The sequence below is a fragment of the Stegodyphus dumicola genome, chromosome 2 (assembly GCF_044657685.1).
Source record: "Stegodyphus dumicola isolate Sdum_Otavi_A_Nest chromosome 2, ASM4465768v1".
In the NCBI taxonomy this organism is placed as follows: Eukaryota; Metazoa; Arthropoda; class Arachnida; order Araneae; family Eresidae; genus Stegodyphus; species Stegodyphus dumicola.
The window spans coordinates 254,919,226-254,939,838 of NC_140769.1; the positions used below are offsets into that span (position 1 = coordinate 254,919,226).

The 20,613-nt window shown below is 35.2% G+C and overlaps 1 long non-coding RNA gene across 1 annotated transcript in view; it reads left to right on the forward strand.

The window, feature by feature from the left end:
- Positions 1 to 2,566, forward strand: part of LOC146998947 (uncharacterized) — a 52,749-nt gene extending 50,183 nt beyond the window's left edge. Inside the window, exon 2 of the long non-coding RNA XR_015039845.1 lies at positions 268 to 2,566. This is a non-coding gene — a long non-coding RNA (uncharacterized LOC146998947). The remainder of the gene's footprint in view (positions 1 to 267) is intronic.
- The last annotated feature ends 18,047 nt before the right edge of the window (positions 2,567 to 20,613 follow it).

The following is a 20,613-nucleotide window of genomic DNA, read 5'->3' on the forward strand; positions in this document are numbered from 1 at the left end:
GATCTAATTAATTATCCAATCTTTAGCTAATAAAAAAAATACGTAAAGTTTGGAGTAAACTTAAGTCGGGTTTCATACAGAATCTGCTTCATTTCTGATATTTCAGATATAAACCTCAGAAACTATACGATGGAAAACTTTTAATAAAAGTGTTAAAGTTAGAAAGACCTACAGCATTTAGAGAGATATGCAGAATTTTATCATTATGCAGTCATTCTTTATAAATATTAACAAAGTAGTATTAACAGTTTTTTTTAATGTTCATAGGTTTCTCAGTCGGACAAATGATGTTGCCAATGGTAAATATTATGACAATGAAGAAGATGTGTTCCCAAGATTAACAGAAGAAACTGGGGAAGAAGAATTTTAGTCACTTAAAGAATCTCCTAATTCGTTTCTCTTCTATTATATATTTATATATGTATGTAAATGTTAGGTAAAAATATGTAAATCAGCTTTATAATTTAATTTAGTAATAGCCTCTCAATGCCTTAATTTTAATTTGGGTATTTCCTTTCTGTATACTAAAAGAAGCAATAACATTTCTGGACTGCGCCATTTCTAGATTAAGCTATGTCACATGACCTGCGTAAAGCTGATGACGTATCTAATTCGGAACGGGATCTCAAAATTTTGAGAACTGAAAACTTTATAATCTAAACCAAAACCTTCTGTTGGTAGGCCTCCATCTTGGATAACTGCGCACCTTGGCCTCTGCTTCTCTCCCTTTTGAGACGCTATTTCCCTCGCTCTCTTCTTTCACATTAATATCAAAAATGTAAAGATTCTGGAAATAGGCAAGCTTAAAATGCTAAGCGAGCTGTGGCCACAAATGTCAGTTACAATAAAAAATGAGCATTTAATCTTAATCGGCTTCCAAGCTTCCTAGTCATTACGGATTCAACATTTTAGCACTCTACGCAATTGGAATTCTTCCTTTTCAATATAGATTCTAAGCTATCTGCGTTCTACGCCATCAACTTTGCTATGTCTTATTTGAAAAACTTTTCTATATATCATCTTCAAGGAATTTTAATTTAATTAATGCGATTAAGAATTTTATTGTAATAAATTTGTGTCGGCATTCAAATTATAAGTTATTTAGAATTATCAGTAAAAATGCTTTTAAGATATATATATATGTAAAAAAAAAAAAAAAAAAAAAAACACGATGTCTTTGCTCAATGGGAACAAGCAACGTCTAATTAACTTTTTAAATTTTATTTAGTAACGAGTGATGATATGCCTTTCAATTGAATAAAGATGTGGAATCAAAACAATTAACTTCTGTGTCTTCATTCATGTGCCTGACTGCCAAAATATTACAGCTTATTAATTAGTCGACAGGATTCGAAAATTGCCGTGTAAATCTAAACTGCGTCATTCAAATTAATCACGCGATCTTACGTAACCCTTAATGCAGATGCCTCTTGACCAATCACCAAATTGTAAGCCAAAACTAAAAACTGAAGCTTTTGACTCCGTCCCTTCTTTCTATGAACTGGTACGTCACTTTTGCTTGTGCTTTCCTCTTGGCAAGACGTCTTTCTGCAATCATGTGTGTCCTGCTATATTCGCTTCTATGGTAATAATATTAAAACTGTAAAAGTTCTTTAATAGGCACGAGTAGAATGCCAAGGGAATCGTGGCCACAAAATGAGAATTTAAATAAAAAAAGGAATTTAATCCGGCTCGACTGCTTCTTCTTCAAAATGGATGGACGCTCTAAGTATCAAGTCTGTACGCAATCAGCATTTCTGCGCATAGTGCTTCCAAAATTTGTGCTATATATATATGCTATGTATATATATATATATAATTTATTTACTAAAAATATTGATGAGTTGATTATATTATCTCCTAAGTTTAATTATTGTAGGATTATCTTAAAAGAGTGAATCCATACCAGTAAGTTATATTGTGAAAGATGTTTTGAAGTAACTTGAAAGTAAAATGTTAAAAATGTTTTAACGGGGACTGGAATAACAAAATTTCAATGTAAAAGGAATAAATTAAAGGCAAGAATTAAATTAAATGCATGTAATCATTGTCATTGATCGGACATCAATTGACTTTTCAAGGAAAACAAACCAACTCACGTTCAATGAACAATAATTAATAAATAAATACGAAGGTGTTTCGTCTTTATATATATATGTAAGCTAAAAAATATGAAAGCAAACTTCTAATTTTAATTGCCCATAACATCTTTTATTTTTCATTTAATTTGTGGACTTATCTCTCTCTGTCTTAGAAATAGCGCCATATGTCTAAACTACGTCATTCAAATTAATCATGAAATCTTACGTAGCCTATAACGCACATATCTCTTGACCAATCATAGTAATTTGTAAATCAAAACCTTTTTTGACTCCCTTCGTTCTTCCTCTGAAGTACTGCGACACTCTTTCTCGCTTATACTTTCATCCTGTTAAGACCCTTCTGCTATCACCTGTATTCGCTTACATTGCCATAGTATCAAAAATGTTTTGGAAATGGGTACGATTGGAGAGCCAAGTGAATTGTGGTCACAACTGAATTTAAATAAATATGGAATTTAATCCGGCTCGACTGTTTTTTCTTCAAAATGAATGGACGCTCTAAGCATCAAGTATCTACGCTAAAAAATATCTCAGTACCTTCAAAATTGTGCTTTTATTACATTTTTCGGCCAATTCTAATTATGAAGAAATCTACATGAGTTTGTTATTCTATGTTCACAGAGAATCATGGGAAAAGTCTTGTGTACCGAAAATTTTAATGCACGTTTGTGCCGCATTCATAATCAAATCATTCATGTCGTGTCGTCGAACCTTAGTTTCATTCTGAAAATGTGCTGTCATAACATATATGTATTGTTTCTAACAGAAATTTCCTTTCGTAAAGATCGAAAGTTTCTTACGAATATTTTGTATGATTTATAACAATATTTTCCTTATCACTAAAATTACACGAAATAAAATTTCATTTTTATTAAAACTCATGTCAATGAACTCTTAAAACTCATGTCAGTGTTACATCTGGGTCTTCAAATAGTGATTTGAATGTGATACTAAATACACTGACTGTGGATTTAATTATACAAGTTAAAAAATTCAAAGCAGTTATCTGTTTTACACTAACTGCATATAGTAAACTAAATCGTAATCTTATAACTGCAAATCGTTAGTTTCACAAGGTAAGTTTTGATTTAAAAAAACTAATTCAGCCTGATTTTCGAACTAACCTGGGTTGCCATTTGTATATAAACATGCATCTTAGACCTACCACGTATTCAGTAACGAGGCGATGGTAAACTGACTGTCTACACTGGTGTGCAAAAATTAAGGACGAATTCGAAAAATTAGTACATATCAGCTGAACGAAGAGGCAGAGCGGACAGAAAGACCAATCAGGAGATTAAGTAAGGTGATGTACGGTAGCACATGCGCAGATATGCAGGTAGACGTAATGGGGGAGTGTCTGAGTAGTATAAAGCATGTTGTCGGTGTAAGGTCAGTATTTCTGGCAAAGAGATTGCACGCCGTATAGCAGTTAAAATCACACCGAGTTGCTGCCTCAGCGAGAAATGGCGAATAATCAATCTGTTAGACGACATCTGGATGCTTTTCCCCGAGGTCGAATCATTGGGAAGTTGGAGGAAGGCCGCAGTGTGACAAGTGTGGCTGCAGAGTTCGGAATTGCTCACAGCATCGTTTCACGACTTTGAAGACAATTTCAAACTACAGGAACAGCTATCCGGGGGTTTAGTAGTGGTCATCCACGAGGAAACACACCCGCAGATGACCGGTATATTGCCTAACAGGCCAGAAGAAACAGGCGGCAGACAGCGGGAGAAATCGCTAGACACACGACACGGGCGACTGGACGACAAATATCGCGTTTTACCGCGGCCAGAAGACTGCACGGCGGTGATCTGTTTGCACGACGGCCTGTACGGCGTGTACCTCTAACGCCTGCCCATCGAAGAAGACGTTCTCTGTGGTGCCGGGAACACCGGAATTGGAGAGACAATGAATGGGGACGAGTACTCTTTACAGATGAGAGCAGATTCAGTCTGAGTAGCGATTCTCATCGCATACTCATCTGGAGAGAGCGGGGAAGCCGCAATCATCCCTCGGACATCATTGAAAGGGATAGGTATGGAGGTGGCGGTGTTCTCGTTTGGGGAGGCATCATGCTTGGTAGTCGTACAGACCTTCACATCTTCGACGCAGGTTCAGTCAACGGGGCGCGTTATTGTAACGAGATTCTTCTTCCATATGTGCGTCTTTTTAGAGGCGCTATGGGTCCGCAGTTCCTTTTCATGGACGACAATGCACCATGTCATCGCACAGTAGCTGCCGAACAGCTCTTAGAGAGTGAGGATATTGAACGCATGGATTGGCCGGCACGATCTCCGGATCTCAATCCCATCGAGCATGTATGGGATTTTCTAGGCAGACGCTTGGCAGCTCGTACCTTACCACCAGTAACGATTCCGGAGCTTCGATTGGGGCTGCAAGACGAATGGGCAGCAATGCCTCAACAACTCATTGACACCCTCATTCGCAGCATGGGCAGACGCTGTGAAACCTGCCTAGCAGACAGGGGAGATCATATCCCCTATTAAAGACCGGATGTTTCTTGCTGGACACCCATCACAGAGATGTTTCGGCCTTCAGTCGCATTGCGCTCCATGCTACTTTTTCAATAAAGCTTCCTTTTATCCCTGATTTCTCTTTTAGTAAGTGTTGCTTACATTACTCATGTCCTTACGTATTGGGGATCTTACGGTATTAAATGTGTTGATTTGGAAAGCTTTTGTACAAAGTTATATTGAAAAAACCGTCTCGTCCTTAATTTTTGCACACCAGTGTATAGTAGCTGGTATTTTGAAAGCATTGCTCCGTTAAACCATATCGCGTGACAATTAGTTAGCTGTTAAGATATCAAACAATTTCCGAAACACCTTTTTTCAAATACAATATTCTTATTTATTAAGCTGTGGAATTAGTGTCATTTTTGAAAGTTTTTCCAATAGTTGTGACTCTTTGAATCAAATCTCGGTTCACAAGTAATAATCCTAAATATGGAGTGTTTTTAAAATATACATTTAATAGCTATGTTATTAATTATTTTCTGCCCATTTTTCCCGATTTAGAAGAAATAGTATTAATATTATTTGCTTAAAATAATTTTTTATGCATGGTAGCTCCTAAAAGTGTGCTTTTATTCAAGAAATTTGATAAACAGAGGAGATAATAGCTTATCAGTTCTATTGGTAGCAGGCGTAATGGTCTACGAATATTTTTAAACTGATAATATATAGTCCTTACACTTTATTTTGAGCAATCAAGCAAGCAAGTGTACGTCATTAATCAATCAAGCAATCAAGAGTACCCTCCTGAATGAATTTCCATATTGGACTGATTTCTGTTAAATATCTGGTTAATCATTAGTTGTAAAGTTTTTATAAAAACCTCTACGTCATTTCGTTCTCCGATGCACGTGCTGCATACGGTGTTTTCAATGAATATGATGGCATGTGAATGGAATATGATGGACGATTCGTTATACGAATTGATTTAATGCAATAATTTTGAGCAAAGTTTGAAGTAATTGTGAATATTTGTTTAAAATGCCATTGAAATAAAGATTTCCGTAGGTTTATTACGAGTAAGAGAGCTTTATGGTAAATCAGATGCTGAAGAAGGGAAGAAGATAATTTTAAGTCGTAAAAAGAATTGAACAAAAATGGAAATATAGAAAATGTGACGAACAATATGTAGGATACAGGACTATATTTTTTAAAAACTGCTTCTAGTTGCTCTTTCATGAAATTTTTAATACAACGTTACCCTTATTAAATAAATGGCTAGAGCAAATGGATGATAGCAATAATTTTTCCTTTTGTTTGAAATTAATGATAATGACTTGCAGGATAATTATGCAGTATTCGGCAGTGCGATGACGGCATCGGTAAAGATATAAACGATACAGATTAAAATGGGAAATTAACCATAGTTATTAACTTTACTATGAATATGTAAAATTTCTAAAAAGATTGAAAATTATTTTATATTATTAAAAACTAGTTAAATATCAGCTCTTTTTTTCACGATTAAAATTAATAAGAAATTGTGTACATTCAATAGTATGTAAAGAAGTTAAGTAGCTAGACATTATTATCAATAGAAAATAATATATGCAAAAAAATTAAATATTTTTGAACTTCGAGATTTTTCAAATATCAGCTTTACATAAATTATGTAAAGAACATGAACGCCATTTATCTATCTTCAAATAACAAAGCTTGAAACATTTCTTATAAAACATAAATAAAGAGACTTCGGTTTCAAATGTTCCTTCTAATTATTTATCAATCGATAAGATTTTATTTTCAAGATGAAATTAGGTCATCAGTTTTTCTAGCGTTGTTCCTGACGCTAGTATGGGTTCTGATTCAAATTTAAGCACATTAATAATATGTTGCCCATTTTACAATGTTTAAGAGTCAAACTTTTATCAGAAATAAGTTTTTGTTAATTGATCCACCTGTAACATGCCAGCGTCAATCCTGATGCTCATATAAGTGCTGATTCAAATTTAATAACATTAATACTACACTACCCATTTTGCAATGTTTATGAACCATAATTTTCTAAAAAGTAAATGTCTTTTAACCGCTCCAACTGGAACATGTTAATATAGGTGCTGATGCAAATTAGTAACATTAATAAAATATTGCCCATTTTACAATTTTTAACTGTGATATTTTACAGAAATAGGTTTCTTTTAACTGATCAAAATATACTACGCTATCGTCGGTCCTAATCCTATCCTCGGCCCTGCTGCTAGTATGCGTGAATCAAATTGAATCAAATTAATATATTGCCCATTTTACAATGTTTAAGAAACGTAATTTTCCAAAAAGTAAATTTCTTTTAACCGTTCCAACTGGAACATGCTAATATAGGTTCTGATGCAAATTTAATAACATTAATAAAATATTGCCCATTTTACAATTTTTAACAGTGATATTTTACAGAAATAGGTTTCTTTTAACTGATCCAAATATACTATGATATCGTCGGTCCTGCTGCTAGTATGCGTGCTAATTCAAACTGAATCAAATTAATATATTACCCATTTTACAATGTTTAAGAATCGTAATTTTCTCAGAAATACGTTTCGTTTAATCGATCCAAAGCTGGTAGCGTCAGTTCTGATGCTAATATAGATGCTGACGCAAATTTAATCACATTAATAATATATTGCCCATTTTACAATGTTTAAAGCCATATTTTTCCCAGAAGTAATTTTCTATTAACCGCTTGAATTATAACGTACAATCGTTGGTCCTGTTGCTAATATAGGTCCTGATGCAAATTTAATAACATTAATAAAATATTGCTTCTTTTACAATGTTTAAGAGCGATATTTTCCAGAAATACGTTTCTTTAACTGATTCAAATATAACATGCTAACGTCGGTCCTTATCCTAGTATATGTGCTAATTCAAATTCAGTCAAATTAATAATATGTTACCCATTTTACAATGTTAGAGAATCATATTTTCCCCCAGAAATACGTTTCTTTTAATCGATCCAACTATAACATGGCAGCTTCGGTCCTGATGCTAATATAGGTGCTAATTCAAATTGAAGCAAATTAATAAAATGTTGCCTATTTTACAATGTTTAAGAGCTATATTTTCCTGAGAAGTAAGTTTCTTTTAACCGCTCTAAATGTAACAAGCTAGCGTCTATCCTGATGTTAATATAGGTGCTGATGCAAATTTAATAACATTAATAATATATTGCCCATTTTACAATGTTTGAGAGCTTTACCACGTTTTTCCTGCAAGTAAGTTTCCTTTAACTGAGCGAACTATAACATGCTATTTAACTATGGTTATCAGTTCAAAAGATAAGATAACCTCTCTATTTTCAATATACAACACTCGAGTGAATTATCAGAATCCAATTGTTCTTTTTAGAGGTGTTATTTTTTAAACTGAAGGGTTCGATAATCTGAATTCTTTTATATTATTTTTTTTTTTTTACTTTTTGTCTTTCAGTTTTGTTTTTCCTTTCTGTACAATATCTATTTCAGGCAATTCTCTTTTTAGAACTTTCGCACGAATCCAACGAATATGTAACAACTCAAATTACCGATCCATTGCATGATTATTTCAGAATTCATTTTAATATGATAACAACTGTTATATTGTAATAATATATGTCTCTCATAATAATCTGTAATGAGATAAAGTTCTTTGTAAATTAAACAGTGATTAGCCTATCTAACTTTCCGGATACCAAGATTCAATAAAATGGTTCTATGATGACCCATTTGCTTAATAATTCTTTTTAATAGTTCCTAAAAAAAGTACCTACAGTATAAAATTAAAGAAAAAGAAAAGTTAGAGAAGAGAAGCACCAAAATAGCACCAAATTTAATAGAAAAGGGAAAAACCTCGCAATAATTTGATTTGTTTAATTTTGCATAATTGAATTAATTAAAATTATTTTTTTAATTATAAGATATGAGTTTTATGGGAGATGATACTACCAGTTCCTACAAAATAATTTTCTTATTTAACTCTTTCGCATCGAAGTCGCCCGTAGCGTCCGTTCATTCAGGCAACGGCAAACCGCCCCAACGCCTCGTTTATTTTCTACCTAGTTCTTTCCCCTCCACGTTAATGTATGGCTCATTGGTTTGAGTTGTTAAAAGACATGTCAATCATTCTTTTGAAGCAAATAAAGGAGAAATACGGAAAGCTATTGACGTTCGCAGGTGAAACGGCCCTAAGGTGAAACTGCACACAATGGATCTACCAGGCAGGGGGAAAGGAAAACTATTCTAAGACAAATTCGTAAACACGGGCGTTTTCGATGTTTGTTGAAAACAGATTTGGTCGTCTCTCGATGCGAAAGAGTTAAGATGCCGAAAAAATTTTCAAACGACTTCGAAACAATATTTATTTCTCTGTCGCATTCAAATATTGGAGAACGTCTTTTTTCACTGCTTGCATCACTCTGGTAATCTAAGCTAAATTGAAAATTTTTTAAGAATTTTACAAACGATGATATATTTCCCAGATATTTCAATGTAATCAATCGTTTGACTTAAAGCAATTACCAACGTTTGACTTCGTTTCGCTTAAACCAATTACAATCTTGCCGTGATATACTAAATTGCATTTTTATATATTATACATTATATACATAAAAATGTCATGATTAATCAATTACAATGTAATTTTAATAATAATAAAACAATTATCGTAGTAAATGCAGGCATTGTGCAATATTTTAAATGCAATATAATTCAATAATAATGGAATTGGCATTGAAAGTTTGCTGTGGAGCATCGAAATTCTTACACTGTGCATGAAGCGCACAATAAAGTTGAAATCTGCATGAACAGTAGAATATGCTGGCATACAGAAATGATTAGAATTCTACTGCATGTGCAGATTACAGGTAAGGGAACCCTTTAAAGCGGTATGAAAAGGCATATTGGTGGGTGTTTTATTAGAAAGTCTCACATACTTGTTAGTTAGAAGTCATTGTGATGTTTCCCACAAGGAGGTCTCATGATATCACGTTTCAGAATTCGATTGGGAGAGAATCGCAGTCTACCGAAACTGTGAATTATCGTATCGTGCAAATGTTTCTCACATTGTTCGAGATCCAGTGACTGTTATGCGTACTTGCAATCGATAAGTCTAGATGAAATACACACAGCAAAATGTAGGATGCAATGGCTCACACTTACCGATATCGGAAATGGCAGAATCTTGTCTGCATCATTGTTTGGATCGTATAGCAGCATCATATACTCGTAGTACCAGGTAATGTAATATACGAGTGCACTTCAACCCTCCTCGCCGATAATAATCTGCCTCATGTTTAACGCAGTAATAGGAAACGAAAAACGAAGATAGTAGTACTTTGCCGTAATACTGGATAGTCAGACAGGTATAGTCCCAATGTTCTCCGTTTACACCCGGAGTAGGAAATTGGGTGTGTTGTACTGCAACAAATATACATACTTACGGAGCAATGTCTGCAACACGACGAATTGTCATCAAAGTGAACATTGCGTTGGCTACCCTTGACGCTAAGATAGCGCATGGAATCAGCGCTTATGACAGTGGACCCAGTGCTCAGCAACGCGCATCGAATTAGTGGCAGAATGCTGTTTTTCCTGCCGAATCCTATTTTTGCTTGCATTGCCTCTAGCTTTTGCTACTCCAAGAAGAACAATAGTTTTAACCTTGCATTCTTCTTCGGCATACCGGCCCAGCCCTTAGACTGACAGCACGTAGGGCGAATGAGTTATACATCAGTTTCTTAGAGATGAAACTGATGTATACTCATTGGCCCTGCGTGCTGTCAGTCACATCCGAAAGTGAGACTAAACACTATTATATTGCTGTTCGTGGTAACGCCGCCGAACCTGTCAACTAGATAGTCAGAACCACATGTTTTCCGCAATGTCCTACTTTTCCTTAACATACACTGGTGTGCAAAAATTAAGGAAGAAGTCGAAAAATTAGCATATCAGCTGAACGAAGAGGCAGAGCAGACAGAAAGACCAATCAGGAGATTAAGTAAGGTGATGTACGGTAGCACATGCGCAGATATGCAGTTAGACGTAATGGGGGAGTGTCTGAGTAGTATAAAGTATATATACGGTGTAAGATCAGTATTTCTGGCAAAGAGATTGCACGCCGTATAGCAGTAAAAATCACACCGAGTTGCTGCCTCAGCGAGAAATGGCGGATAATCAATCTTTTAGACAACATCTGGATGCTTTTACCCGAGGTCGAATCATTGGGAAGTTGGAGGAAGGCCGCAGTGTGACAAGTGTGGCTGCAGAGTTCGGAATTGCTCACAGCATCGTTTCACGACTTTGGAGACAATTTCAAATTACAGGAACAGCTATCCGGGGGTTTAGTAGTGGTCGTCCACGAGGAACCACACCCGCAGATGACTGGTATATTGCCTTACAGGCCAGAAGAAACAGGCGGCAGACAGCGGGAGAAATCGCTAGACACACGACAAGGCGACTGGACGACCGATATCGCGTTTTACCGTGGCCAGAAGACTGCACGGTGGTGGTCTGTTTGCACGACGCCCTGTACGGTGTGTACCTCTAACGCCTGTCCATCGGAGAAGGCGTTCTCTGTGGTGCCGGGAACACAGGAATTGGACAGACAATGAATGGGGACAAGTACTCTTTACAGATGAGAGCAGATTCAGTCTGAGTAGCGATTCTCATCGCATACTCATCTGGAGAGAGCGGGGAAGCCGCAATCATCCCTCGAGCATCATTGAAAGGGATAGGTATGGAGGTGGCGGTGTTCTCGTTTGGGGAGTCATCATGCTTGGTAGTCGTACAGACCTTCACATCTTCGACGCAGGTTCAGTCAACGGGGCCCGTTATTGTAACAAGATTCTTCTTCCACATGTGCGTCTTTTTAGAGGCGCTATGGGTCCGCAGTTCCTTTTCATGGACGACAATGCACCATGTCATCGCACAGTAGCTGCCGAACAGCTCTTAGAAAGTGAGGATATTGAACGTATGGATTGGCCGGCACGATCTCCGGATCTCAATCCCATCGAGCATGTATGGGATTTTCTTGGCAGACGCTTGGCAGCTCGTACCTTACCACCAGTAACGATTCCGAAGCTTTGATTGGCGCTGCAAGACGAATGGGCAGCAGTGCCTCACCAACTAATTGACACCCTCATTCGCAGCATGGGCAGACGCTGTGAAACCTGCCTAGCAGACAGGGGAGATCATATCCCCTATTAAAGACAGGATGTTTCTTGCTGGACACCCATCACAGGGATGTTTCGGCCTTCAGTCGCATTGCGCTCCATGCTACTTTTTCAATAAAGCTTCTTTTTATCCCTCTGATTTCTCTTTTAGTAAGTGTTGCTTACATTACTTATGTCCTTAAGTATTGAGGATCTTACGGTATTAAATGTGTTGATTTGGAAAGCTTTTGTACAAAGTTATATTGAAAAAAACCGTCTCGTCCTTAATTTTTGCACACCAGTGTATATGTCGAATCATGTCTTGGCCGGGGCGTTTTTCATATCTTTCACAGGCTCAAAATATCTGGTCAGTGGTGCCAGAAACTGGCACGATAACATCTGCCAGCCAATTCCATAGATGAACTCTGACATAGAACTGATGATGCATGGACTACAATACTCATAATACCATCCAAAGTTTGTTAGATTCTGCTGTTATTGGCTGAAGCAGATGTTTGGGATACTCATTTTTAGCAGGTTCTTTATCTCAAAATTATTCGAAATTTTATTTATTCCGTCCTCTTTTCACTTTTTTTTTTTAATATGATTCTGCAAGCTGCTCTGCTTCGTAGTATAGAAATTTTGATGGCTATTCTCGAAACCCTTTTTTATAGTTTTAATAAAAATAAAAGTAAAAATTAATAGATAATGGAAATTATAAATGAATTAGCTTAATTAAATTTGAAATAAATTTTTCTTCATATAGAAAACAAAACGGGGTTTGTACAATTTCACTACTGACGGATTATAACAAGAAGTGAATTTTACCCTAATCTGAAGAAAAATACTAAGTGGGTTATTAGAGAATAATATATATATATCATAAATCTTAGGCAATGAGGACTGTTATTCCTCTGTTGCTATTAATTACACAAAGACATTTTTGATGCCTTAATATAAGAATGTAATAGGCCCCGCAGTTACATTTTACCAGTATTCATGTAATTACTATGAATCAGTTTCTCATTATGGAAGTATAAAAAAATTAGGAGCAATTTAAGTTTGAATCTCCTCGAAACAGAGCCGGATTAAAACTTCTAGAGGCTACTAGAACTAATAAAATTTTGGTGCCCACCCTACATTTACTCCTGTTTTTCTCCCATTTCTTCTATATCGAACTTAGCTGCGCCTTGCGTGAAAAAACGGCAGTGGAAAATTTTGTGGTACCTCCTTTCCTTGAGGGAGAAGCCCCCACAACCTATCACGTTATAATGAAGTCCCTAATGTGCTGTTATAAATGTATAGTATGCTGAATGAGATGTTGAAATTACTAACGTTATTTTAAATGAAAGGGGTTAAAAAAAGGGGAATGCTCGTTCCAGTAAATTGAGCACTCCTGAATATTTGTTTTTTGCCACAGGAGGGGGGTGGGAATCAAGCTAAAATCCTCTGATCAGAAGTGTGGCGCTTTGAAAATTGCTAAGTGTGCTTGAGCTAGTTGAAAGCGCCGTCAAAACCAAAGAAAAACAATGGGGGGGGGGAAGGTTAGTTTCATAATTCAAAATCTAGTTAGGAAGCTACTTTAAGCTGAGACAGGACAATAAAAGTGAAAAAGGGGGGATATGGAATAAAAGGCAACACGCTTGCTTCCCCTTGCTTGCTTTTTCTGTTAAGACACAACAGCAAAAACGAAACACAACATCATACATAAGGGCATAGGTCCATACATTTTTCAGAATCCAGCAGCTGAAAAAACCAGATATCCATACACAGTACAAGACCACATCAGCCACCCCCAACAAAATTTAAAATAAATAAATAAATAATAATATTAATTAAAAAAACAGAGAAATACAGAAAGACATCCGTACATAGCTGTGTTCAAAGTAACTGGCAATTAGAACGCATAGTGAAGCTTTAGATGAAAGTACTAAATAATTGGAGTAAAGCACCAGCATTACGAAATAATCAATAATCACCTTAAAAAAATTAAAGGAAATGATAGGGATAAATCAGCTGAAACATTTCCAAGTAAAACTTCAACATTCATACAGAAAAAAAAAAAAAAAAAAAAAAAAACAACTTCTGGCAATAAATCCCTAATACAAGTTAAGCTTTAGAAACGGTACTGATTTTTACGGAGCAAACGATATCATCCCTTCGAGAGGGATTAAATTAATGCATTTAAGTATCTGAGTACTGAAATATTTGTAAGTGAAATAAGTGAATAAGTAAAAGAAAAATCGTGCCCTCGTTCATACGCATTCCGAATTTCAAGGAGCAGAAAAATTGTCTGTCTCTCTTGCAGCTAAAAATAGAAGGTCATTGAACTTTCGTCTTCTCGACAGCGCGAGAAACTAATTTTTCCATCACTTTTAAACGGTGACTAATGTTATTGTTTTGGAGCTCAGAAGATGGCATCACAAGTCAGAAGAGATTACTCTTCAGTTTGTTGGATTTATCTAGTTTTTCTCTCAGTCCTGTGAGGTGGGTAGTTTTGCACTTAATAGGTAAAGGAAATGCAACTTTCTTCCTTAGTAAATTTGGCGTCGATAAGTCAATTGGTTATCAGTTGTGTTCAGTGTTCCTGCGTGTAAGTGGTATCATCGAAACTGCCGTATGAATATTTGTAACCATTTTGTGAATTTATTTTATTATACTTTTTACTTTTTTACGCAAATGCTGTTTAATATAAAACCATTAAAATTGAAAATTATATTGACATGATTATCTGTTCCATTGTCTTTTGCTTTATTAAAGATTTGCTTTATATTCTTTAAATTTACTCAATTTTGTACCAGTTTGATTCCTATATATTCGTTTTTGAATATAATGGTAATTATTGATTTCTTTAAATTCATCTTCGTCATATCTGTAGGTAGTTTATTCAATAAAATTTCGTTGAATTATTGGTAGCAGATTCCCCTGCGAGATTTTGCTGTCTTCTTTTTCCTTTCCTTCCTCTGATTTCTTCTAAGTTCGATTATGATTAATTCATCGTCATGTGCCTTTTCAGCTTGTTTCACACTATATTTGCGCCTTGCACTGTTGTCATGGTCATAATCAGCTAGAGTTAATTATACCATAATGGTCATAATTAGTTACCTATAGGTTTCAGACTAATAAATCAGTGTCTCACAGAGGAATTTGGAGAAATCCATGATGAAATACGCCTGAAATTTAAACTCACAAATACGAGAAAGGGGAAGGAATTCCTTAGAATGTCCTGTAAGCTCAGGAATTATCTTCTTAGAGAACATGAAACATATAACCGCTAGTATCGCACCAAAGTGCAACGTATCCAGCCGAATGAAATAGTTTTGCAGCGCGTACTTGACGTAAGAATTTTGGACGCCTAATTTAAACTATGGAAAACAGGAGCAGTAGTTAACATGGAATATAATAATCCATTGATCAATTTCATTACGAAATCACATAAAATTGCAGAGGGAATTTCTTGTTGAAGTATTTCTATATAGAATTCAACCACTTTTTAGAAGTGATTTACTGATCATTTCTATGAAGACTTTTTTTAATAGCTCATTGATTCCTCTGTAGACCCATTCAGAAACCGTAACTTTCTTTGATACACAGTATCTAAATTCTCCAGCAGATGGCGCCACCACATGCCTTGAAAAATCAGAGAGTATTTTATTCGCCAGCTGCTGTGAAAAAGCAGTAAACTGCCTAGTTTTATGTATCTTAACTTACACAAGTGGTTTAATTTTACTGTAAATTTAGGCAAAAAATGTCTCCTTTCGGAATTCTAAAAAGTGACTTTTTGGTGACTTTTTGAAGTGGCAGCTTGGTGATAAGTTTTCACAGACACTTAGAATTTTCTTAAGTTTTCCAGCCCTGAAAGGAATGGCGCAGATTCCACTTCGTTCCTATCGGAGGCGTGTCTCTGTTATGAGATTATTTTTCTTACTACTAAGATGCAGTGAGTCTTCCCCGTGCAGAACTGGAACTTCTACAGGATTCACTTAACAGCAACTTTTTATTAGTAGGAAAATGAGAGTTCAGGGGTAGGAGGCGAATTGCCAATGAACCAATAGGTGAAACGAGCAGGTGGAGTTGCAGCTAACTGATAGGTGTTTTATGATTTTTAATTTAGTTGATAAGGTGACGTCACCGAAGGTGAATAGATGCATTATGAGTTTATATGGTATAATATGTGTTTTATAAAGTCTAATATATATTTTAACGGGAGAATCAAAGTATTTGAGTGATTTTGAATTATATTTCGAGAAAACTATGAAGAACATGCCATTGATCATGCCGATTCGTATTACTGTATCGAATAATCATATTTTCTGTTGCAATGAAAAATCGTCTCAAGATCCGCTACAAGTCACAAGACACAGAAATTTGGATGCTTTATATCTTGCTGTTCAAGGCAAAATACCAATGAGAGCGATCAAGAAATGGTTGGAAGGTGTAGATGCTTACAATCTACACAAGCCTCCTTTATCACCAATTTCCCACGAATTTCGTCGTTACTATAAGGACAGTCAATAGCAAGCTGATTTAGTGGATATCTTGTATTTACGTTTGCATAATGATGGCTTTCGATACTTTAACATGCATAGAAATATCAAAATTTGCCTGGGCGATTGCGCTCAAACAGAAATGAGAAGATGTGATAAAGGCTTTTACTGAAATTTACTGAGACCGTTAAGCCGAAATTATTGTAAACAGATCGGGGAACAGAATTTAAGAATTCTTCACTTGTAATTGTAGAGTTTTTCACTTTGTAATTCTAAGTTACTGTTGGAAGTAAAGAATCTTAAGGGAATAACTGATAAGGGAATAATCGCTTGAGTTCGTGTGACAGGAAACAACAATATATAAGGGTAAACTAACCCTTTATTATTCCAACTAAAGTTTAACAAAACTGCGTCTTGGAGTGTACAATAAAGTCGACACTTGGGCTTGAACTTAAGAGACTAAGAATTAAACTAAACTAATCTTAACTAAAGAGATACAGCCGAAGCTATCAAGATTCTAATAGAGTTGGCCCCTTAACGTTAATAGACTGCTAAGCTATCAAGGGCCTAAAGCGAAGTTATCAAGGGCCTAAAATACGGCCGATCGTGATAATAGCTTACGAGAGAGTAGCCTAGAAAAAGGCGGACGCGTGCTATCCATAATATCTAGTATCTCTCTCACTAAGAGCGAAGAACTTCGCGGTTAAATACCGCTCTTCCTCATTATGTATTCAGACGTAATTCTACAACTACGTTATGGCCGGAAGTGGCAAGCTGAAGTTAAGAATCGACAGGAAAGGAATTTTAAACCAAAATTTAACTGTTAATACAATTAACATAATCCTTACAAGGTATCCAAATTTTTTGAAAGAAAATAATGTGCGATTTTTCACAGCGTTTAGTTCTACAAAGATTCCGTGGTGAAAGGATTCAACCACATATTAAAGACTCAAATATAAAAGTACTTTACAAATCACAATACTTTCAAATATGCGGATTGCACAACTCTATGCAATTCATGAATGCTATAATTGCTTTAGAACTGCTATGAAGACTTTATTAAGAAATGCTCTTGCGAGTTTTCAGCACAAATTGTGCATAGGTTCTCCATTCAGTGGGATTTGTAAGTTTTCTAAAAATGCTGCCTAGGTATTACGATCAATATCTAAAGGATATCAGTGGACGTAGACCATTCATGGAGTGAAGATCCGATCCGATAAATTTGAAAGCAGCTTAGCAATATACGTTAAGAATTCGCGATGCACAATTAAGCGTTGGCATGCATTTTTCTGTTTTTTTTTTTTTTTTTTTTTTTTTTCGGTTTTTCTCAGTTCATCATATCAATGTTCAGTTTTCTTACTAACATGGCTTTACAAATTTTTTTTTGTCTTTTTATTATTAACGCTTGGTGTGTTTATTTATTCACATCACGTTCTTGGCGCTTACGTCACATAAAATTCGATTCAACAAAAAAATCACAAAATATTTAAGAACAGCATATGTTTACATTTTCCGATGTTTACATTCTCGCGCGCTGGAGATAAAAATGCTTTATTCCGTTACAGTGTTTTGCCACTGCTCGCTTTGAAATCATTGAGATTGTTAATCAAAAATTCTTCAAAGTTTTAAAAAATACAAAATAGATAGTAAAACAAATTCGGAATTCCAGGTGCCCATGTTTGGGTGGAGGATTACATCATTCAAAATATGATTTCTCTGGGTACCGTTGTTTTTTTTAGTCCAAAGGGATTTGAATCCCGAAGGACTATTAGTTTCGTTTTGGCATTTTGCGTCGGACTCATAAATGTCGGTTCACTTTTCAAACTGTTGCCACAAAATGTTAGAGTCCTGCATTATATTTGAAGAAATTAAATAATGAAAAATCTGCGTAAATGTATGTATATTTCTCGTATTGTGATAAAACAACGGTACATAGAGTCATCGAATTTTGAATAACGTAATCCTCCAACGAATATGAGCATGTGGAAGACCCAATTTGAAATTTGAAATTTGTTTTATGATCGATTTCCTATTTTTTAAAACTTTGACGAATTTTTGATTAACAAACTCAAGGATTTCAAAGCGAGCAATGGCAACGTTGTGCAGAAAAAACATTTTTATCTCCAGCGCGTGAGTCTCTGTATCGGAAATTCTAAAGATATGCTCGTTTTAAAACTATTCGCGATATTGCTGTTGCATTGGATCTTATGGTTTAAGTGCGAGGAACATGATATTTAATAAAGAAAGGTAACACACAAAATGTTAAAAAAACGCCCCTTTGGACGTAATTTAAAATCTGAAACATTTCAGATTTTTTTTTTTTTTCAATGCAAGAAACATGCATAAATTCTTGAAAATTCTTCATTATTTTATTTCTCTAAATAGGGCTATAATATATAGTGGCAAGAATATGACAAATGACACAACGCTTTTAAGTGTTTCGACGCAAAATGCCGTTTCGACACTAATATCCCATTCGGGATTAACGTCCTTTTCGGGTTAAAAATAGTGCCAATTCATGTTTATAGGCTTTCATAGAAGTTCTCTTACTTAGTGTGATTAATATCTGACATCATTCTTTTCACAAAACAAAAATTAAAAAAACACAGTTCAGAAACATAAATTTTTACTTTTAACAAAATCTCAGTGAAATTTCATAGAGCATTCAAAGACTTTAGAAATAAGGAAATATAAGAACCTATAAACTACAGAGGCTATTCACACATTTTTTTAGACGATGTATATTGTATTCACAAAACTAAATTACATAAAATTCTTGTGTTTTAAATGGTCTATTTGACATTCCTTATTCTGAACTACCTTTCGACACCGCAATTTCCAAGATAATAATACCTTTTGAAGTGGCAGAAGAGGTATTCCACCCGAACAACTTTCCAGAGTCCTGTTAGGGTTTTGGGACAACGTTTGGATAATGCAGTTTTTAAAAGTCCGAAAGCATAAAAATCCACAGGTGACACATCGGGAGATTTAGTAGGGATATCAGTGAAGGGTATGGCCTTGATACCAGTTTTTTGTTCCATTTCTTTTAGGAAATTTACAGTGGATTTTGATGTGTGACTACTAGCTTTGTCCTGATGGAGTCTCACAGATGGATGGCACTGTGGGTAAAGCGATGTTATTTCATTCAGAAAAATTGGCGATAAAATGTGTTCCTGATAGTAGTTGGAGTTAATCTTGACATTGGTTTGCACTCTCTTTATTTTTAACTTGCCATTATAAGAAAAACCAGCAACAATCATGAATCCCTTAGAAAAACTTTCTTTCGATTCTTTGAACCATGTACTTAAGTTTTTTTCTACCTTCTCACCTTTGAAGCATTTCGAAAGCAAAAGGTTTATTACCAAAGTAATGTTAAAGCAGCGATGGCAAGACCAAGATGGAACTCGAATAGAAACGAAATTTTGATGGAAAAATTGGAATAGGGCCTTTTGTTTATTCAGAAAATGCAAAAAGAAACTAAAAAAATCGTGCAAAAGGAACTTCTGTGACAAAAGTTGCAGAAATTGTAAACAAAGAGGAAACCCGAAAAATTATTTCAGAACACGTTTTGCCAGCTATACGAAAAAAAGTTTCAAGTAGCGAAAAATGGAGTCCTGTATAAATACAAAAGGTCAATGGCAAGCCTCATTTGGCAATGGATGATCCCAGTATCACAGATGAATGTTTAAAAAATAGATGAAATTTGCAACTGCAATATCAATCTCCAAATTGTCCGGATTTAAATGTACTTGGGTTTTAACGCAGTACAGTTATTGCAACATCAGATGCCTACAAAGAATATTGACAACTTAATTGATGCTGTTGAAGTCACTTTTCAAAATATATAATTAGAAAACCTTGACAATGTATTTTTAATTGTATTTACAAACATGTACGGAAACATGTTTGTAAATACAATTGTAATTACAAACATTGTATTTACAAACATGTACAATGTATTTACAAACATGTACGGAAAACATTATGATGTCAAGTGGAGGCAAACATGGACCTTATAAGAGATAGACACCCAATGGGGCGGGGCGCGCGTCACCGACATGTCCGCAAGAAAGAGTAGGGACGATCTGGTTTACTTTAACACTGAAACCTACGGCGTTTGTACCACATAACTGTTTTTAATTATTAAATGTGATACGTTGTATAGTGATGAGATTATGAAAGTCAAAGTTTTTTCAGACAGGATTTAATATATCTCATTAAAGCACATTTTACTGCATTTCGCGCATTTTTTTCACGCGTAAATTTTGTATGAACATCTTTACTTTGGTAAAACGGTAAAAACTCTAAGCACAAAATTTATGAACTTAATTTTGCGTACAAATAAAGAAAAATTAAATAAGATTGAT